The sequence below is a fragment of the Bos grunniens genome, chromosome 16 (assembly GCF_055505025.1).
Source record: "Bos grunniens cultivar Pamir isolate PY7600 chromosome 16, Bosgru_T2T1.0, whole genome shotgun sequence".
Taxonomy (NCBI): domain Eukaryota; kingdom Metazoa; phylum Chordata; class Mammalia; order Artiodactyla; family Bovidae; genus Bos; species Bos grunniens.
This window is the reverse complement of record NC_141180.1, coordinates 35836179-35854296: the sequence shown is the minus strand read 5'-3', so window position 1 is coordinate 35854296 and position 18118 is coordinate 35836179. Positions and strand designations below refer to the sequence as shown.

General features: G+C 46.3%; 1 long non-coding RNA gene across 6 annotated transcripts in view; it reads left to right on the top strand.

Moving 5' to 3' along the window:
• Window positions 1-3158: 3158 nt before the first annotated feature.
• LOC147356581 (uncharacterized) overlaps window positions 3159-18118 on the top strand; it is a 50911-nt gene continuing 35951 nt past the window's right edge. For all 6 annotated transcript variants that reach the window (XR_015143346.1, XR_015143342.1, XR_015143344.1 and 3 more), the window contains exon 1: window positions 3159-3489. This is a non-coding gene — a long non-coding RNA (uncharacterized LOC147356581). The remainder of the gene's footprint in view (window positions 3490-18118) is intronic.

Here is an 18118-nt window from a genome sequence, read left to right as displayed (position 1 = left end):
TCCCTAAAAAACAAAAGCAAACGAAAACAAAAACCCAGAAGTAAATGAACTTCCCACGGCAGGAATCGCCACTTTCCCATGTACCACACTCTGAATTCACAGTCATGTTGTGAGGACAGAAATGATCTTTTCATTTTCAACTTCCAACCCTCAATAGAGTCCTGTTAGTCTGAAGCGTTTCCCAGTCACCCACATCTGTGGACCTCCTTGCCTGCACTCCAGCGGGAGCCAAGATTCTTCTTCTTCTTTTTTTTTTTAATATTTATTTATTTATTTGGCTGCATCAAGTCTTCGTTTCCGCATTCAGGATTTTTAGTTGTGGCGTGTGAACTCTTAGTTTCAGCATGTGGGATCTAGATCCCTGACCACGGAGTAAACCTGGGGCCCCTGCACTGAGAGTGTGGAGTCTTAGCCACTGGACCACCAGGGAGGTCCCTGAAGCCAGGATTCTGTAATAATCTCTTCCTTGCTTCACCACATCTGCCACCAACACTCAGACTCCATCTTCACCAGTACCCAGGATACGCTCTTAAAGTGTAAACCGAGGGACTTCCCTGGTGGTCCAGTGGTTAAGACTTCATCTTCCAAGGCAGGGGGTTCAGGCTTGATCCCTCCCATGTGCCTCAGGACCAAAACCCAAAAACAAACAAACAAACAAACAAATATATATATAAAACAGAAGCAGTATTGTAATAAATTCTATAAAGACAGAAAAAATAAAGGATAAAATGGATCAGACTCCCTTCTGATGGCTATTCCACATACTGGGAGTAAAAGTCAGACCCTTCATCTAACCCTAAAGGTCCTCTGTGACCTGGCCCCTTCCCATCTCCTCACATCCCTTGTATCTGGTGTTGGCACTCCTGCTTCACAACCTCCAGCTACATTGGCTTTCCAGAAACGTGTCAGGCTCATTTCCACCTCAGGGCCTTTGCACAAGCTATTCCTTCTTCCCTAAAGGCTCCCCCTCAGCTCTCTGTGTGACTGGATTCTTTCAGTCATTCAGTTTAAACAATGCAGAGCCCAGAGACCTTCAGGGTCCGATTGGCCAGCTCAGCATCTAGAGCAGAGAATGTATTGTGTGCTCAGAGTAAATGACGAACAAATTTGAGGGGAGAGGTGGCGAACCTGGTTCAGAATAGTTCATTGTATAGGTTGTGTTGTCTGATGCTCTCTGCCATCTGTTCAAAAAGAGCTTGAGTGTAACAAATGAGTGCTTCTCTTGACAGCCTCGTGACCTTAGATTTGTGCTTTTTCTAGATGCATCCCTGGGCTAAAAGGTTTATCCACGTTACATTTTATTGAGAATTTCTAGAAAGCTATTGCTCTCCATGGCTTCCCTGGTGGCTCAGTGGTAAAGAATCGCCTGCTAATGCACGAGATGCAGATTCAATCCCTCAGTCGGGAAGATCCCCCAGAGAAGGAAATGGCCACTCCAGCATTCTTGCCTGGGAAATCACATAGACAGAGGAGCCTGGCAGGCTCCAGTCCATGGGGTTGCAAAAGAGAGGGACACCACTTGGCGACTAAACAACAACTGCTCTCCATAGGTGCTGACATACAAACAAGCCCTCCAAACTCTTTGGATCTGGACTTAGGATGAACAGGAATTCTTTCATTTGCATTCTCAGAGGCCCACAATTATATGCCCTTCTAAAAACCTCTACGTCCTTGCTCATAGATTCCTATCCTGTCCCTAGCTCCCTTCAACCTCTCCCTGTCTCTGCTCTGAGGCTCTTTTGCCTTGGTGCAGCCTGACACCACTGCTGGACAGGAGTTCCCCATGACTGCAAAGGAGCCTTTGAAAACAAGCATCCATCACATCAGGTTCCCAAAAAAGAGCTCCAGCAGCACCTCTGCCTGGAGACAAGTCCTGGAGCCACACAACTTTGTGCCCGCTGGTGCCTTTGCAAGCCTGCTAGAGCTCCACACCGTGCCACCGCCAGCTGGCTCCAGGGAACTCCTGGCTGCTCTTTCCTCCCTCCCTGTCCCTGTCTGTCCCTTCCCTTCTGTTTTATTATTTTTGGCTGTGCTGGATCTCTGTTCCTGCATGGGCTTTTCTCTAGTTGCAGTGAGTGGGGGCTACGCTCTAGTTGTGGTGTGCAGGCTTTTCTCATGGCAGCATCTTCTCCTGCTGCAGAGCCGGGGCTCTAGGCATGAGGGCTTCAGTAGTTGTGGCTCCTGGGCTCTAGAGCACAGGCTTAGTAGTTGTGGCTCACAGGCATAGTTGCTCAGTGGCATGTGGTATCTTCCCAGACCAGGGATCAAACGCATATCTTCTGCACTGGCAGGCAGATTCTTTACCACTGAGCCACCAGGGAAGCCCTCCCTTTCTTTGCTGATGCTACCCACAGAGCCCCACCCACCTGTGAGGCCGGCGTGTCCTGGCTCAACTTGACCCTGGTGGTTAAGGCAACCTCCGTGCAAGGAGCCAGATTCAGTATAGCCACCATTCCAGGCACAGTCCTGGGCCTTTTTCTGCTCTCCTCATGGATTCTCCCAAGAAAGAACCCTGCCATGATGCTGCAGGGGAGAACACCGAGGCTTGCTTCAATAAGATGCCCACCACTGGGGGATGGTGGAGCCCCAGGTACACAGCCCTGACATCATCACCTTAGGCTGTCTACGGCAGAGTTGGGCATTGGATGCCAACTCTTGGTTGAGCCCTCCCAGCCCACCTGGAGCCTGCATCCCAGTACCAAGGTGACACCTGCTGTGTGGACTCAAGGTTCACCACATGCACCGCCTGATCCTCTCTGCAGCTTGCCATTCTGACTCTCCAGGAGAAAGTAGGGGACAAGTCCCTGTCCTGGAGCCCCTCGCTCTGCTCTGAGCTAGAACAAAGATTGGATGCCATGGACGGGACAAGGCAGACTGGCCACCTTTCACAGAGGGCCGGATGTGCAGGCCTGCATGACAGACAGCCACTCCACGTGGTTGGCAAGGTTGAGTCTGAACAGGATGAAACTTTGGCCTTTGTTACTTTTTATTTTATTTTTTTATGTTTTTAATTAAATTGCCTGGGTCACTGACACCCTGCAGAGATGGTGAAACGCAGCCTTGCATTTTGTTAATGATACACCATCTGTTTGTTCACACTGTGTGATCACATGATCTTTGCTCTGTAGAACACCTCGTCCCACTGGCCTAAACCAGTTTGTGGGTGAAATGCCTGGGAAGAGTGCCAGACCCTTCCTTCCTTCCTTCCTTTCCTTCTTTCTTTTTTTCTTTCTTCCCCCTCCTTCCCTCCCTACCTCTCTCTCTTTCTCTCTTCCTCACACCCTCTCTTCCTTTTCCCCTCCCTTCCTTTCTTTTCTTCCTCTCCTTCCCTTGCTCTTCCTCTTCACTCGCCCCTCCCTCCCTCTCTTTCTCTCACCCATTTTAAGACTACCTACTGACCCCATTGGTGTTACTGCTCACAGAACCTGATCCCCCCACTTCCACTGCAGTATTCTATCCTGACTTCTGGAAGGGGCCAGTGGAGACCAGGTAAGGTGGAGACAGCTCAGACATGAGGTGGGAAGGCCCACAGGAGGCATTTGAAGGCAGTACCACCTGCCTACAGCTCAGAGGTTGCAGAGGAATCAGCCAGGACCCCCACACCTTGCGCTGGGGTAGCAGAGCCTGAGGCTGGAGAGCCCCTCTGAACTTACCAGCGAGTGCCGCCACCTACTCAACTTCACCTGTTACATTCCTGCTAACTCATCACACACAGTAATTATATCAAGTCCCTGAAGAGGGTGGTATCCCAGGTATTTTAAAGAGCTTTAAATTTTATTTCTTTCCATGAAGACTGGCCCTCAAAAAGAAAAAGGAATGGAGGCACAGACTCTGATCAGCTGGTGGCAGTTCTGTCAGAGAGACAGACAGACAGAGAGACAGAGACACAGAGTCAGAGAATGTTGAACGTATGGTTTGTGGGTACACGGGGAGCCCCCTGAGGAGTGAGGCTCAGACACCGACCTCGAAGAACTTGGTGTTCCTGGGACAGAAGATGAATGGCCGTGAAGTATGACTTATAAAACATTCAGAACTTTGGCAGCTCCAAAGCATTGGAATCTCTGCTCTCAGACACGCACCTTTGTATCCTAACTCTGAAAAGCCATGGCTGTGTGAGATTGTGTAACCAGGAGACCCACCACCCCGGTAAGGGAGCTTGTCCTGTAAGAGGGGCACCTCTGAAGGGCCCAGATGACAGGAGCAGCAGGGAGGCTGTGGAGAGGGTACCTGGAGGTGGCTCACGCCCCTGGCACTTAACTCCTGGGATGTACACACAGAATCACAGCTACACATCTGTTGACGATTCCTATCGTATCCCCTCCACATGTTGGCTCCTTCTGATGAATCCCTTGGGGCTTCCCTCTTCCCTCCCTTCTATCAGATCTCACTTTCTGATTGTAACTTGAGTTGGGATAGGGGGTGGCACACACTCTGTCTGATTTCACCACTTCCTCGGGGGCCCTGATTACCAGGTTAAAGGTGTGCATGCGTGTGTGTGTGTGTGTGTGTGCGTTTATACCAGTTGCTGTTGCTATTCAGTCAACAAGTCATGTCTGACTCTTTTTGACCCCATGAACTGCAGAATATCAGGCTTCCCTGTCCTCCACTATCTCCCAGAGTTTGCTCAAATTCATGGCCATTGAGTTGGTGATGCCATCCAACCATCTCATCCTCTGTCGTTCTCTTCTTCTCCTGCCTTCAATCTTTCCCAGCATCAGGGTCTTTTCCAATGAGTCAGTTTGTCGCATCATGTGGCCAAAGTATTGAAGCTTCAGCTTCAGCATCAGTCCTTCCAATGAATACTCAGAGTTGATTTCCTTATGATTGACTGGTTTGATCTTCTTGCAGTCCAAGGGACTCAGAAGAGTCTTCTCCAGCAGCATAGTTCGAAAGCATCAGTTCATTATTGTTCAGCTTTCTTTATGGCCCAACTCTCACGTCCATACATGACCACTGGGAAAACCATAGCTTTGACTAGATGGACCTTTGTTGGCAATAGATAGATTTTTTTGTGCAGAACGTGGCTCATGGGATGATTCATCCTCAGCTGTTTCACACTTGGGGCTTAGGAAATTCATGTCCAATCAGCGGAGAACCAATGGCCCAGAAGTTCTCTTATCAACTTCTGATAGGAGTTTGCAGCCCGTAAAACTCAGCTAGCACACTCCCTGCAGAGAAAACACCTGCACCTGGGCTTCTTGGCCCAGAAGGTTGTTATTTAGTCACTGGTGAGTAAAGGGCACCATTGTTCCTCCCCTCCCTTGTCACTAAAGAAAAACAATCTGGCTCTGGCAGCGGGCAACTTGCCGGGGACCCTCACTGGATGCTTCTCTGATAGATCCTGCAGCCCGTGAGAAAAGGAGTGATGGTAGTTTTCCTGGATGAGCAGGGAGTGATGCTGTGATGGTGTTTTCCTGAAATCCCATCAACACTTGCATGCGGACACTGTTTTGGTAAATTAACGCTTCCCAGCACTAAAATCATTCATGTCATTATTTCTAAATAACAAGACTCATGAAAGTGACAGAAGACAGTGGTGTATGACCTGCAACCAGAAAGCAAACACGGAATGCTTTTCAAACTTCAGTTAAGAATTTCAGCCCGAATCTCAGTCAGTTGTGGCAAGGTGGATGAACTGAGAGCCTGTTATACAGAGTTAAGTAAGTCAGGAAGAGAAAAACAAATATGATGTATTAATGCACATATTCATATCCCCTATCACGCTGAAGCTGAAGCTCCAATGCTTTGACCACCTGATGTGAAGAGTCGACTCACTGGAAAAGACCCTGATGTTGGGAAAGATTGAAGGCAGGAGGAGAAGGGGGAGACAGAGGATGAGATGGTTGGGATACATCACTGACTGACTGGACATGATCTTGGGCAAGATCTGAGAGACAGTGAAGGGCAGGGAAGCCTGGAGTGCTGCTGTCCCTGGGGTCGCAAAGAGTTGGACATGTCTTAGTGACTAACCAGCAACAACAACAGCACATATATATGGAATCTAGAAAAAAAATGGTGCTGATGAATCTATTTGCAGGACAGCAATAGAAATGCATAAGTTAGAAAACAGACTTGTGGACATAGTGAGACAAGAAGAAGGTGGGACAAATTGAGAGAGTAGCATTGAAACATATACATTACTATATGTAAAATAAATAGCTGGTGGAAAGCTGCTGTATAACACAGGGAGCTTAACCCAGTGCTCTGTGACAACCTAGAGAGGTGGGAGGGAGGCTCAAGAGGGAGGGAACATATATATACTTATGAGTAACTCACATTGTTGTACGGCAGAAACCAACACAGCATTGTAAAGCAATTATCCTCCAATCAAAAAAAAAAAAAAAGAATTCCAGCCCAGCTTCATCAGTGAGTCCTTGATTTTAGAAATAAGACAGACCACATGCCACCATCACCCAGACTCATGGATGGTGCTTTGGACCAGAGCACGGTTCCGTAAGGGAGGTCCTGACTCTTGTACGCTGGCTGCAAACACTCCTGCTGTTTCATCTCTCCTTTGACCTGCATGCCAGAATGGGATAACTTTGTGAGCCAAAGAGAGCAGAAATATTTTACTGATGCATCTGCTCTGAAGTAAAATAAGGTGCAGAAGGAAGGATCTATGTGTACTCACCCACGCAGTATAAAATGTGCACTAATGGAATCTCTTCCAAGGGAGGGACATTGGCAAAGTGGTTCTAATCCTGGCTGGAAAACAAGGTGTTGGTGGCGAAGGGGGAACAGAGTCTTTGTGAGCAGCAATCTCAGCTGAAACCTTCCAGGGGCAGCACATCCTTCCTCTGGTCCTCTCTGACCCTCTGCCCGCCCCTGCCCCACTCATCCTGTATGACCTGGGCCACTCCAGACCCTCCCGTGGGGGAACTCCCACGGTCGTGGGGTTTGTGTCAGATAGGAGAGGCTAGGTCAGGCCATAGTCCTGTGCGACCTCCAAGTCCTATGAGACATGTCCAGCATGGTCTGAAAAATTCTGATCTGCAGAGTCATCTAGGCAGAAGGAGGTTCTACTGGCCGTGTGCTCCCATGGTCAGTGCAGGACGCTGAAGGAAACAGGACAGTGTTCACTGGTCCTTCAAGGTCCCCCTACCCCCTAATGACACACGTTGCCTCTGCTCATGTTTCATTGAGTCAAACAGCCTCCCGAGCCACAAAGAGGGAGGTGCCAGCCCATCAAGAGCCTAGAAAGAGGAAACCCGAGGTTCAGGTAAAGAACTGTAGTGACTTCCCCAGAACTGGATCGTTATGGGTGGTACCTGCTTAGCCAGCACCTGGAGACCCCTGGCTGGAGGGAGGGGAGACTACCTGCCAGCCGAGGCCATGTGTCCACGTGACGGAGGCTGCAACCGGCATGTTCAGTTCCACGGGGACACAAGCTTCTTTCCTTTCTACAGTTGTACCGCTGCTGCCTGCATGGGGCCTGGCGCAAGGAGGCAGTCAGCAAATACTGCTGGGACTTCCCCTGTGGTCCAGTGGTTAAGACTCTGCACTTCCAATGCAAGGGGCACTAGTCTGATCCCTGGTTGGGGAACTAAGATCCCACATGCTGTGCAGTATGGCCAAAAAATAAGAAAATTTTGATAATAATAATAATTTTTAAAACCTCAATTAAAAAAACACTGCAGGAGGCACGAATGCCTTGGCAGCTTGTCACAGTCTTCTGTGCAAGGTGCGTTACCCCATGAGCATTCTGCTTTCTGAGGACAAGGGTTTCATCTTGTCCTTCCCTGCCTTCCCTCCTTCAATAAGCAAATGCTGTGCTCAGCACTCGGCTTGGAAAGAAAGATGAGAATCAACACACCAACCCTGACCTCTGCCCTCAAGGGTCTCAGATGGTAAAAAAACATAAACAGTGTACTGAGGGTCAGCATCCTGCCAGAGGAGGTGTTTGCCAAATACACGGAAAGGCAAACGGGAGTGTGAAGACAACCCGGAAACTTTCCCAAAGAAAATGAGATTGTCCTCAGGTCTTAAGGAAGAAGAGGGATTTCCCTGGTGGCCTAGTGGTTAAGAAGCCACTTTCCAATGCAGGGGATATGGGTTTGATTCCTGGTTGGAGAACTAAGATCCCACATGCTGTGGGGGAACTAAGCCTGTGTGCCGTGATGAAGACCCAGTGCAACTAAAAATAAATACAATTTTAAAAAGTTTTAATTAAAAAAATAAAATGTACATATTTTAAAAAAGGAAGGAGAGAAGGCATCTCTCAGGTATAAAAGGAAAATGCCAGCATTCACATGTGGGAGACCGCTGAGCAGAAACATGTAGTTTTGTTAGCATTTTTTTCCTGCAGGTGAGAAGTCTGCAAGGATGGTCAAGGAGACAGGGGCAGACAGTAAATGGTTAATTAAGGCTTTGGGGGTCACATACCATCTCTGTCACATTTTCTTCCTCTCTGTGTGTGTTATAACCCTTTAAAAATAGAAAAACTATTCTTAGCTTATAGGCCATACAAAAACACAAACAAGCTAAGGCACACCCACAGGATGGCTATCATCAAAAAGATGGAAAAACCCAGGCTGGTGGGGATGTGGAGTAACTGGAGCCCGTACCCTGCTGGTGGGGAGGTAAAAATGGAGCCACTGCGGCGGAAAACAGTCAGGCGCTTCCTGAAGAGGTTAAATATAGAGTTACCATATGACCGTGTGGTTCCACTCCGAGGAGGACACCCGAGAGAAATGAAAACATATGTCCTCACAAACGCTGGCATGTAAATGTTCACAGCAGCGTTATTCCAATCAGACAGAAGGCAGAAACAATCCAAATGTCCATCGACTGGTGAACAGATGAGGAATGTGCGCTGTGTCTGTACAATGGAATATATTTAGCCAGAAGAAGAAATGGAGTTTGGATACAGGCTACAATGTGGATGAACTTGGAAAACATCCTGTGACGTTAAAGAAGCAGATACAGGAAACCACCTATTGGATGATTCTGTTTACACAAAGGGCTTCCCCGATGGCTCAGCAGTAAAGAATCTGCCTGCAATGCCTGAGACACAGGAGACATGGGTTTGATCCCTGGGTCGGGAAGATCCCCTAGAAGAGGAAGTGGTAACCCACTGCAGCATTCTTGCCTGAAAAATCCCATGAACAGAGGAGCCTGGCAGGCTACAGTTCAAAGTGTTGCAGAGTCAGACACAATCGAGTGACTGAGCATTTATACTAAACGTCCAGAACAGGCAAATCCACAGAGACAGAAAGATTAATTGTTGCCTTGGGCTGGAGGAGTCAGGGAGAGACAAGGAATGACTGCTAATGGGGGCAGTTTCTTCAGGGGGTGATGAAACTGCTCTCAAATTAGATTGTAATGATATTTGCACAGCTCTGTAAATATACTACAAGCCACTGAATTATATATTTTAAAAGTGTGAATTCTACGGTTTGTGAATTATATTTCTCTCTTCCCTGGAGAGGAAAATGGGAACCCATTCCAGTATTCTTGCCTGGAAAATTCCATGGACAAAGGAGCCTGTTGGGCTTTAGTCCATGGGGTTGCAAAGAGTCGGACATGACTGAGCGACTAAATAACAACAACTGCAACAAAATAGAACCTTTCTGCGTCTGGGGAAGGAGGGCACACGTGAAGCTGCTGCCCCTTCTCCTGCCTGACAAGAGAAAATGGGGAGCCAGGCCCCCCCCCCAAAAGTGGGAGTGGACAGAGTGGGGGTTTGCCTCACCCAAGAGTCGCAGTGTGCCCCACTAAAAGCATCAGGACATGTGATTATACATTATATTTGTCTCAAGTGTGAATTCAAACAGAATCACAAACTTGGATATGCAAAAAGAGCCTGAGTGATTGTGTCAGCCTGAGCAGGCTGTCCAGTCCAGGTATCTAATCAAACACCAACTGGGGTGTTACCTTGAAAGTATCCTGTAGATGTGGTCAGTGTCTGCCATCACTGAATTTGAGGAAATGAGAGGATCCCTGATGATGCGATTGGGCCCCACCCAACCAGTCAGAGGCCTTGAGAGCCAACACTGAGGTTTCCTGGAGAAGGGATTCTGCCTGAAGACGGTGGTATTGGACTGGTCAACTTGAGGTGCTTCCCACTCCATCCCATCTTCTTTCCTTATCCTGGGTGGGACCAGGATTCAGGGGAGGTTTACACAGTATCTGAGTGTCACAGAAGGATGGCACAACTGGTCCATGGCCCTCTGCCCTGGCTGCTCCTGAGAGTCACTTGTCCACCAGGTCTTGGGCTCTGCCCTCCAATCCTGTGGCCCTGTGATTGATGCCTACAATCTGTTGGGGCCTCCGGTTGTCAAATGGTATGCTCTTTGTTCTCACTGACCAAATGTGAGGTTTCCTCTTGCCTACCAGTCCTCGAAGTCACTTCTGTGCCTTTCTCAGGCTGAGGGACCACCCCTCTCTTCCTGCCCAGTCACACTGGGTGTGTGGGTCTATGTCAGGCTGGCCCAGAGCCCATCTAAAATAAATAAATAAATTAATTTAAAACTATAAAATTCTAAAAAGAAAAGAAACTAGTTTTCTAGATTGATGCATGTTAATATAACTTACATAAAATAAATTGTTCAATTGCTTAGTTATGTCCGACTCTTCGTGAACCCACGGACTGTAGCATGTCAGGCTTCCCTGTCTTTCGCCATCTCCTGGAACTTGTTCAAACTCATGTCCATTGAGTCAGTGATGCCATCAACAGTCTTATCCTCTGTCGTCCCCTTTTTCTACTGCCTTTAATCTTTCCAAGCATCCAGATCTTTTTAAATGAGTTTGCTCTTTGCGTCAGGTGGCCAAAGTATTGGAGCTTCAGCTTCAACATCAGTCCTTCCAGTGAATATTCAGGGTTGATTTCCTTTAGGATTGAGTGGTTGAATCTTCTTGCTGTCCAAGGGACTCTCAAGAGTCTTCTCCAACACCACAGTTGAAAAGCATCAATTCTTCGGCACTCAGCTTTCTTTATGGTCCAGCTCTCACATCCATACATGACTACTGGAAAAACCATAGCTTTGACTAGATGGATCTTTGTTGGCAAAATAATATCTCTGCTCTTTAATATACTGTCTATGTTTGTCATAGTTTTTCTTTCAGGGAACAAGCGTCTTTTAATTTCATGGCTCTAGTCACCATTTGCAGTGATTTTGGAGCCTAAGAAAATAAAGTCTGTCACTCTTTCCATTGTTTCCCCATCTATTTGCCATGAAGTGATGGGACTGGAAATAAATAAATTTCAGTGACTAAACCAGAATAAATATAAATTTCTTATAAGTAATACTTATAATTTCTTTGTATTAAATATATACATACACCAGAATATAATTGCCAAGTGAACTATCTTTATTCTCACCACCTCTGACATCAAATGTGTGGGTTTTCTCCTGCACCAACACCAACTGGGTGTCCAAGAGTTCAGTTCAATTCTGACCTTACCTGTCAGGCCCACAGTTAAGGTCTTGGTCCCACAGGACTATCCTCACTCCGGTTGCCAATCTCATGTCCCCAGGCCACTCATCCTTCTGACAGATGAGCAGATAAGCCAGGGGTTCCCCTATGATTTATCCAAACCCTTCTCAGGTTTGACAATTTGCTGCTGCTGCTGCCAAGTCACTTCAGTCGTGTTGACTCTGTGCGACTGCATAGACGACAGCCCACCAGGCCCATCCATCCCTGGGATTCTCCAGGCGAGAACACTGGAATTGGTTGCCATTTCCTTCTTCAATACATGAAAATGAAAAGTCAAAGTGAAGTCCCTCAGTTGGGTCTGGAGTACTGGAGTGGGTCACCATTGCCTTCTCCTGACAATTTGCTAGAATACCTCAAAGAATTGTGCATGCTCAGTTGTGTCCAACTATTTGTGACCCCATGGACTGTAGCCCACAAGGCTCCTCTGTCCCTGGGATTCAGTTCAGTTCAGTTGCTCTGTCGTGTCCAACTCTTTGCAACCCCATGGACTGCAGCAGGCCAGGCTTCCCTGTCAATCACCAACTCCCAGAGTTTGCTCAAACTCATGTCCAATGAGTTGGTCATGCCATCCAGCCATCTCATCCTCTGTCATCTCCTTCTTCTCCTGCCTTCAATCTTGCCTAGCATCAGGGTATTTTCCAGTGAGTCAGTTCTTTACATCAGGTGGCCAAAATATCAGAGCTTCAGCATCAGTCCTTCCAATGAATATTCAGGGCTGATTTCCTTTAAGATTAACTGATTTGATCTCCTTGCAGTCCAAGGGACTCTCAAGAGTCTTCTCCAACACCACAGTTCAAAAGCATCAGTCCCATGGGATTACCCTAGCAAGAATACTGGAATGGGTTGTCATTTCCTCCTCCAGGTATCTTTCCAACCCAGGGATCGAACCAGCATCTCCTGTGGCTCCTGTATTGGCAGGCAGATTCTTTACCACTGTGCCATCTGGGAAGTCCTCAAAGAGCTGAGGAAAGAACTTTACTTATTATTACTGTTTTTATGATAAAAGATGCAGCTCAGGGATAGCCAGATGGAAGAGACACATACACAAGACAAAGCCTGTTGGAAAGATGGGGAGCTTCTGTGCCCTTTCTGGGAGTACCACCCTCCCAGAACCTGGACGTGTTCACCCACCCTGAGGCTCCCAAACTCTATCATTGAAGGGTTTTATGGTGGTTTCAGTACAAATGGATGACTTATGAAATCTTTGGCCATTGGTGACTAACTCAATCTCCAGTCCCTCTTTCCTTGCTAGAAGCTGGTGAGTGCATGTGTACGCTTGAGAGTTCGTGGGTGCTGCTGAAAGTTTAACTGTCTAATCATGTCTTGATCATGCTGACAACCAGCCCCCAACCTGAGGGCTTCCAGCCAAGGGTCATCTCATTCAAAAGAGTCATCATTCCAGAGATGCCAAGGGTTTTAGAAGCTGTATTCCAAGTACGAAGACAAAAACCATTTATCTATTTCCCATTGCGCCACACTGAGTATACTGAATATTTGTGTTAATCAGTCTGCACCTCCCTTCCTAACAGAGAAACCTATCCCGGTCATCCAAGCGGATTGCTGTTGTTGTTCAGTTCATTAAGTCATGTCTGACTCTTTGCGACCCGGTAGACTACAGCATGCCAGCCCCCCTATCCTTCATTACCTCCCAGAGTTTGCTCAAATTCATGTCCATTGAGTTGGTGATGCTATCTAACCATGTCATCCTTGGTCTTCCTTTTCTCCTTTTGCTTTCAGTCTTTCCCAGCATCAGGGTCTTTTCCAGTGAGTCAGTTCTTCATGTCTGGTGGTCAAAGTATTAGAGCTTCAGCCTTATCATCAGTCCTTCCAGTGAATATTCAGAGTTGATTTCCTAGAAGATAGACTGGTTTGATCTCCAAGGGACTCTCAAGAGTCTTCTCTGGCACCACAATTCGAAAGCATCAATTCTTCAGTGCTCAACCTTCTTTATGACTACTGGAAAACCACAGCTTTGAGTAAATGTACCTTTGTTGGCAAAGTAATGTCTTTGCCTTTTAATGGACTGTCTAGGTTTGTCATAGCTTTCCTTCCAAGGAGCAAGTGTCTTTTAATGTTATGGCTGCAGTCACCATCTGCAGTGATTTTGGAGCCCAAGAAAAGAAAATCTGTCACTGTTTCCACTTTTTTCCTGTCTATGTGCCATGAAGGGATGGGACCAGATGACATGATCTTAGTTTTTTGAATGTTGAGTTTTAAACCAGGTTATTCACTCTCCTCTTTCATCTTCATCAAGAGGCTCTTTAATTTCTTTTCACTTTCTACTGTCAGGGTAATGTCATCTGCATATCTGAGGTTGTTGATATTTCTCCTGGCAATCTGGATTCCAGCTTGTGATTCATCAGGCCCTGCATTACATATGGTGTACTCTGAAAATAAGGTAAATAAGCAGGGTGATGATATACAGCCTTGTCATACTCCTTTCCCCGTTATGAACCAGTCTGTTGTTCCATGTCTGGTTCTAACTGTTTCTTGACCCACATATAGGGGTCTTGGGAGACAGGTGAGGGGATGTGGTACTGTTCTGTTAATATGAGAAAAGTCTGAGACTTACAGAAGTGCATCATTGACTTAGGGATAACAGAAGGAACTTCCCTCCACCAGAATGAACTCAATCTCCAGATAAGAGTCCTCCATCATACAGCAAAATAAATGTGTATCAATTGTAGAGGCTGAAGGCCGGGGCATAAAGGACTGAGGTCAGTCAGGCTAGCCAAGGGGAAGACCAGGAGAGGCAGCTGCTCTGAAGGCCACAGGATGTAGGCAGGTGACTGAGAGGAGGAGCTTGGAGAGGCTGTCTGGCCCTTAAAAGACCAGCCCACACTGCAAACGCACTCCAGGGGCCTCCTCTGTCCCTTCCCTCCTGCTCCACCAACCATACTCCTAGAAAGGCAGGTGGAGGCTGAAACCATTTTCTTCTGTCAAGCCCTGGTGGAAAATCTAAACAGACATTTTTCCAAAGAAGACATACAGATGGTTAAAAAGCATATGAAAAGATGCTCAGCATCACTAATTATTAGAGAAATGCAAATCAAAACTTGAATGAGGCCTCACCTCACACTGGTCAGAATGGCCATCCTCAAAAAATCTACAAATGCTGGAGAGAATGTAGAGAAAGAGGAGCCCTCCCACTTTGGTGGGAATGTAAATTGGTGCACCCTCTGCAGAGAACAGTATGGAGGTTCCTTAAAAAACTAAAAATAGAGCTACCATATGACCTAGCAATCCCACACCTGGGCATTTATTCAGAGAAAATAATAATTTGAAAAGAATCATGCACCCCAGTATTCACTGCAGCACTATTTACAATAGCCAGGACATGGAAGCAACCTAAATGTCCATAGAGAAATGGATACAGAAGATGTGGTACATGTATGCAATGGAATATTATTCATCCATAAAAAATAATGAAATAATGTCATTTACAGCACCATGGATGGACCCAGAGATTATCATACTAAGTAAGTCAGACAGAAAAAGACAAGTATCACATGATATCACTCATATTTGAAATCTAAAAACAGGTTACAAATGAACTTATCTACAAAACAAAAATAGAGCTACACATGTAGAAAATAAACTTATGGTTATGGGGCAGTTGGGAGTAGGAGGGGAGGGATAAATTTCGAGATTGGGATTGACACATACACACTGCTGCTGCTGATGCTAAGTCACTTCAGTCGTGTCCGACTCTGTGCGACCCCATAGACGGCAGCCCACCAGGCTCCCCTATCCCTGGGATTCTCCAGGCAAGAATACTGGAGTGGGTTGCCATTTCCCTCTCCAATGCATCAAAGTGAAAAGTGAAAGTGAAGTCGCTCAGTCGTGTCCAACTCTTCGCGATCCCATGGACTGCAGCCTACCAGGCTCCTCCGTCCATGGGATTTTCCAGGCAAGAGTACTGGAGTGGGGTGCCATAACATAAAACAGATAACTAATAAGGACCTACTGTACAGCACAGGGAGTTCTACTCAATACTACGTAATGACCTATATGGGAAAAGAGTATAACAAAGAGCGGATATATATATATATATATAGTATAGGGCTTCCCAGGTAGCGCCAGTGGTAAAAAACCCACCTGCCAATGCAGAAGACATAAGAGACAGGATTTGATCCCTGGGTCAGGAAGATTCCCCTGGAGAAGGGCATGGCAACCCACTCCAGTATTCTTGCCTGGAGAATTTCATGGACAGAGGAGCCTGGCAGGCTACAGTTCATAGGACTCCAAAAAGTCAGACACGACTGAGCGACTAAGCAGGCATGCATGCATATATAGTATAACAGATTCATTTTGCTGTATACACAAAATTAATATAACATTATAAATCAACTACACCTCAATAAAAAATTAAAAAAAAAATAGAGAACTCAAAAAATTTAAAAAGAAAAATAAATGGGACATCTCAAAGAGCAAAACATAATCACATCCAGCTTTATTTCCTGGATAAAAATGAAGTTTATAGTTCTCACTTCTGACCGTAGAATTATTTCACATGTAGTGTGGATTTTGTCTTCACAAAATGACATTTGTATTTATGTACGGCCTGCTTTCCCTGGGCTGTCCATCCTAAGATAGAGCCAGCAGCTCCAATAATAATTCCTGCACAGAGTCCATGGGGTCAGTGGGCAGAGAAATGCCACTCATCCATCAATCCTGGCAGCTCAGCAGTTCAGCTCCCCAGAGGCCAGAGATGCTCCTGAAAAGTTCTTTGTCCTCAGGGATGGAAAAAATCCCAGGCTTTGTTTACCCCAGAGCCACCATCCACAACAGAATCTGCTGTCTTTGTATATTACAATAGCAGGAAACTCAGTGATAGAGAATCGGCATTCTTTATCGGGCTTAATTCATTAACCTGAAGATTCACTTAACTTTATCTTTACCACTTCTTAGTTACCAAAAAAAAAAAAAGGTTTGAAGCCAGCATCAACCCGGAAGTGCCTCCAGTGGGGTTTCTCCCCAGCCAGGCAAAATAAACACACCCACCAGGGCCATCAGCACAGGCCACCGGTGGCAAAGATCCAAGTCACAGCAGCTGGGGTTCTGCTGACAGAGTTGTGGCTCCTCCCTGTCCACACTCACGGCATGAGGCCAGCAGGATATGTGACAAGATTTTCCTTTCAGGCTGAATAGTAGAAAGTCGTTTTGGCTTAGGGGTGCAGGGTGTTAAGAGGGTCAGGAGATCAGAGTTTCCCAGCCCTGTTCACAACTATAAGCTGACACCCATCTCACCACTCCTAGGTCTGCCGCCGTCTGGTGAAATGGGGTTTTCTATGTGGCTGCTCAAAACCCCGCAGCCCAAATAGCTCATGTCTTGGAGGGGGCAGCTGGCTGGAGTAGGATGGTGGGCGGTGTGGATGGCAATCAGGCAGCATGTTTGCAGGCAGTCACGTGCTCTCCTCCTTCTGGGTGGTGTCCCCGCCCACATCATGATGAATGCCCTAGAATCCGGCCCGACCCAGAGCAGTAATTTCCTGTGAGTGGAAGGGTCAGGCATATCACTTAACTGATATCAATCTGGATCCTGGAACCAGCTCTGCTGGTAACTAGCCCTGTGCCAATGAGCAAACCATTTATACCTGTCTGAGTTCCTTCATTTGTAATAGTGGGGGGCAGGGAGGTCCTTGATGAGCCAAGTCCCTTCCGTTCTAACCTCTGTGGTATTGTGATTTCCTTTGCAGAAGCAAGTAAAGGAGCAAGGGGACTAAAAGACTAAATCTATCATAGCAAGAATACTGCTCGTGTGTTGATTTTTAAAGCAGCCCTTTAAAAAAACAATTGAGCAGATAAGGAAATGTGTGTGCATACAAAACCGTATGGCTCAGCCTTGACTCAGCTTAGAAGCTGAGGGCAAATGGGTATTCATAAGATTGGATCATAGTAAACATTCACCCAGCAGAAGAATGTTTCTGTTCTCTTCTCCACTTGGTCTCACAAATCTGCCTTTAACTACTATGTGACATCAGGCACTCTTGGATTTTTTTTTAAATCAGGGGGTTGGTATAAAATGTCTAGTAATATTCCTTTGTATGTATGTATCACAATTTCTTTATCCATTCATCTCTCGATGGACATCTAGGTTGCTTCCATTTTCTGGCTATTGTTAATAGTGCTACAGTGAACACTGGGGTACATGTGTCTTTGTCAATAATGTTTTTCTCAGGGTATATGCCCAGTAGTGGGATTGCAAGTGCAGGGAGAAAATATCAATAACCTCAGATATGCAGATGATACCACCCTTATGGCAGAAAGCAAAGAGGAACCGAAGGGCCTTTTGATGTAAGTGAAAGAGAAGAGTGAAAAACCTGGCTTAAAATTCAACATTCAAAAAATTAAGATCATGGCATCCAGTCCCATCACTGCATGGCAAATAGATGGTGAAACAATGGAAACAGTGAGAGACTTTATTTTCTGGCGCTCCAAAACTACTGCAGATGGTGACTGCAGCCATGAAATTAAAAGGTACCTGCTCCTTGGAAGAAGAGCTCTGACAAACCTGGACAGCATATTAAAAAGCAGAAACATTACTTTGCCAACAAAGGTCCGTCTAGTCAAAGCGGTGGTTTTTCCAGTAGTCATGTATGGATGTGAGAGTTGGACTATAAAGAAAGCTGAGTGCCAAAGAATTGAACTGTTGTGTTGGAGAAGACTCTTGAGAGTCCCT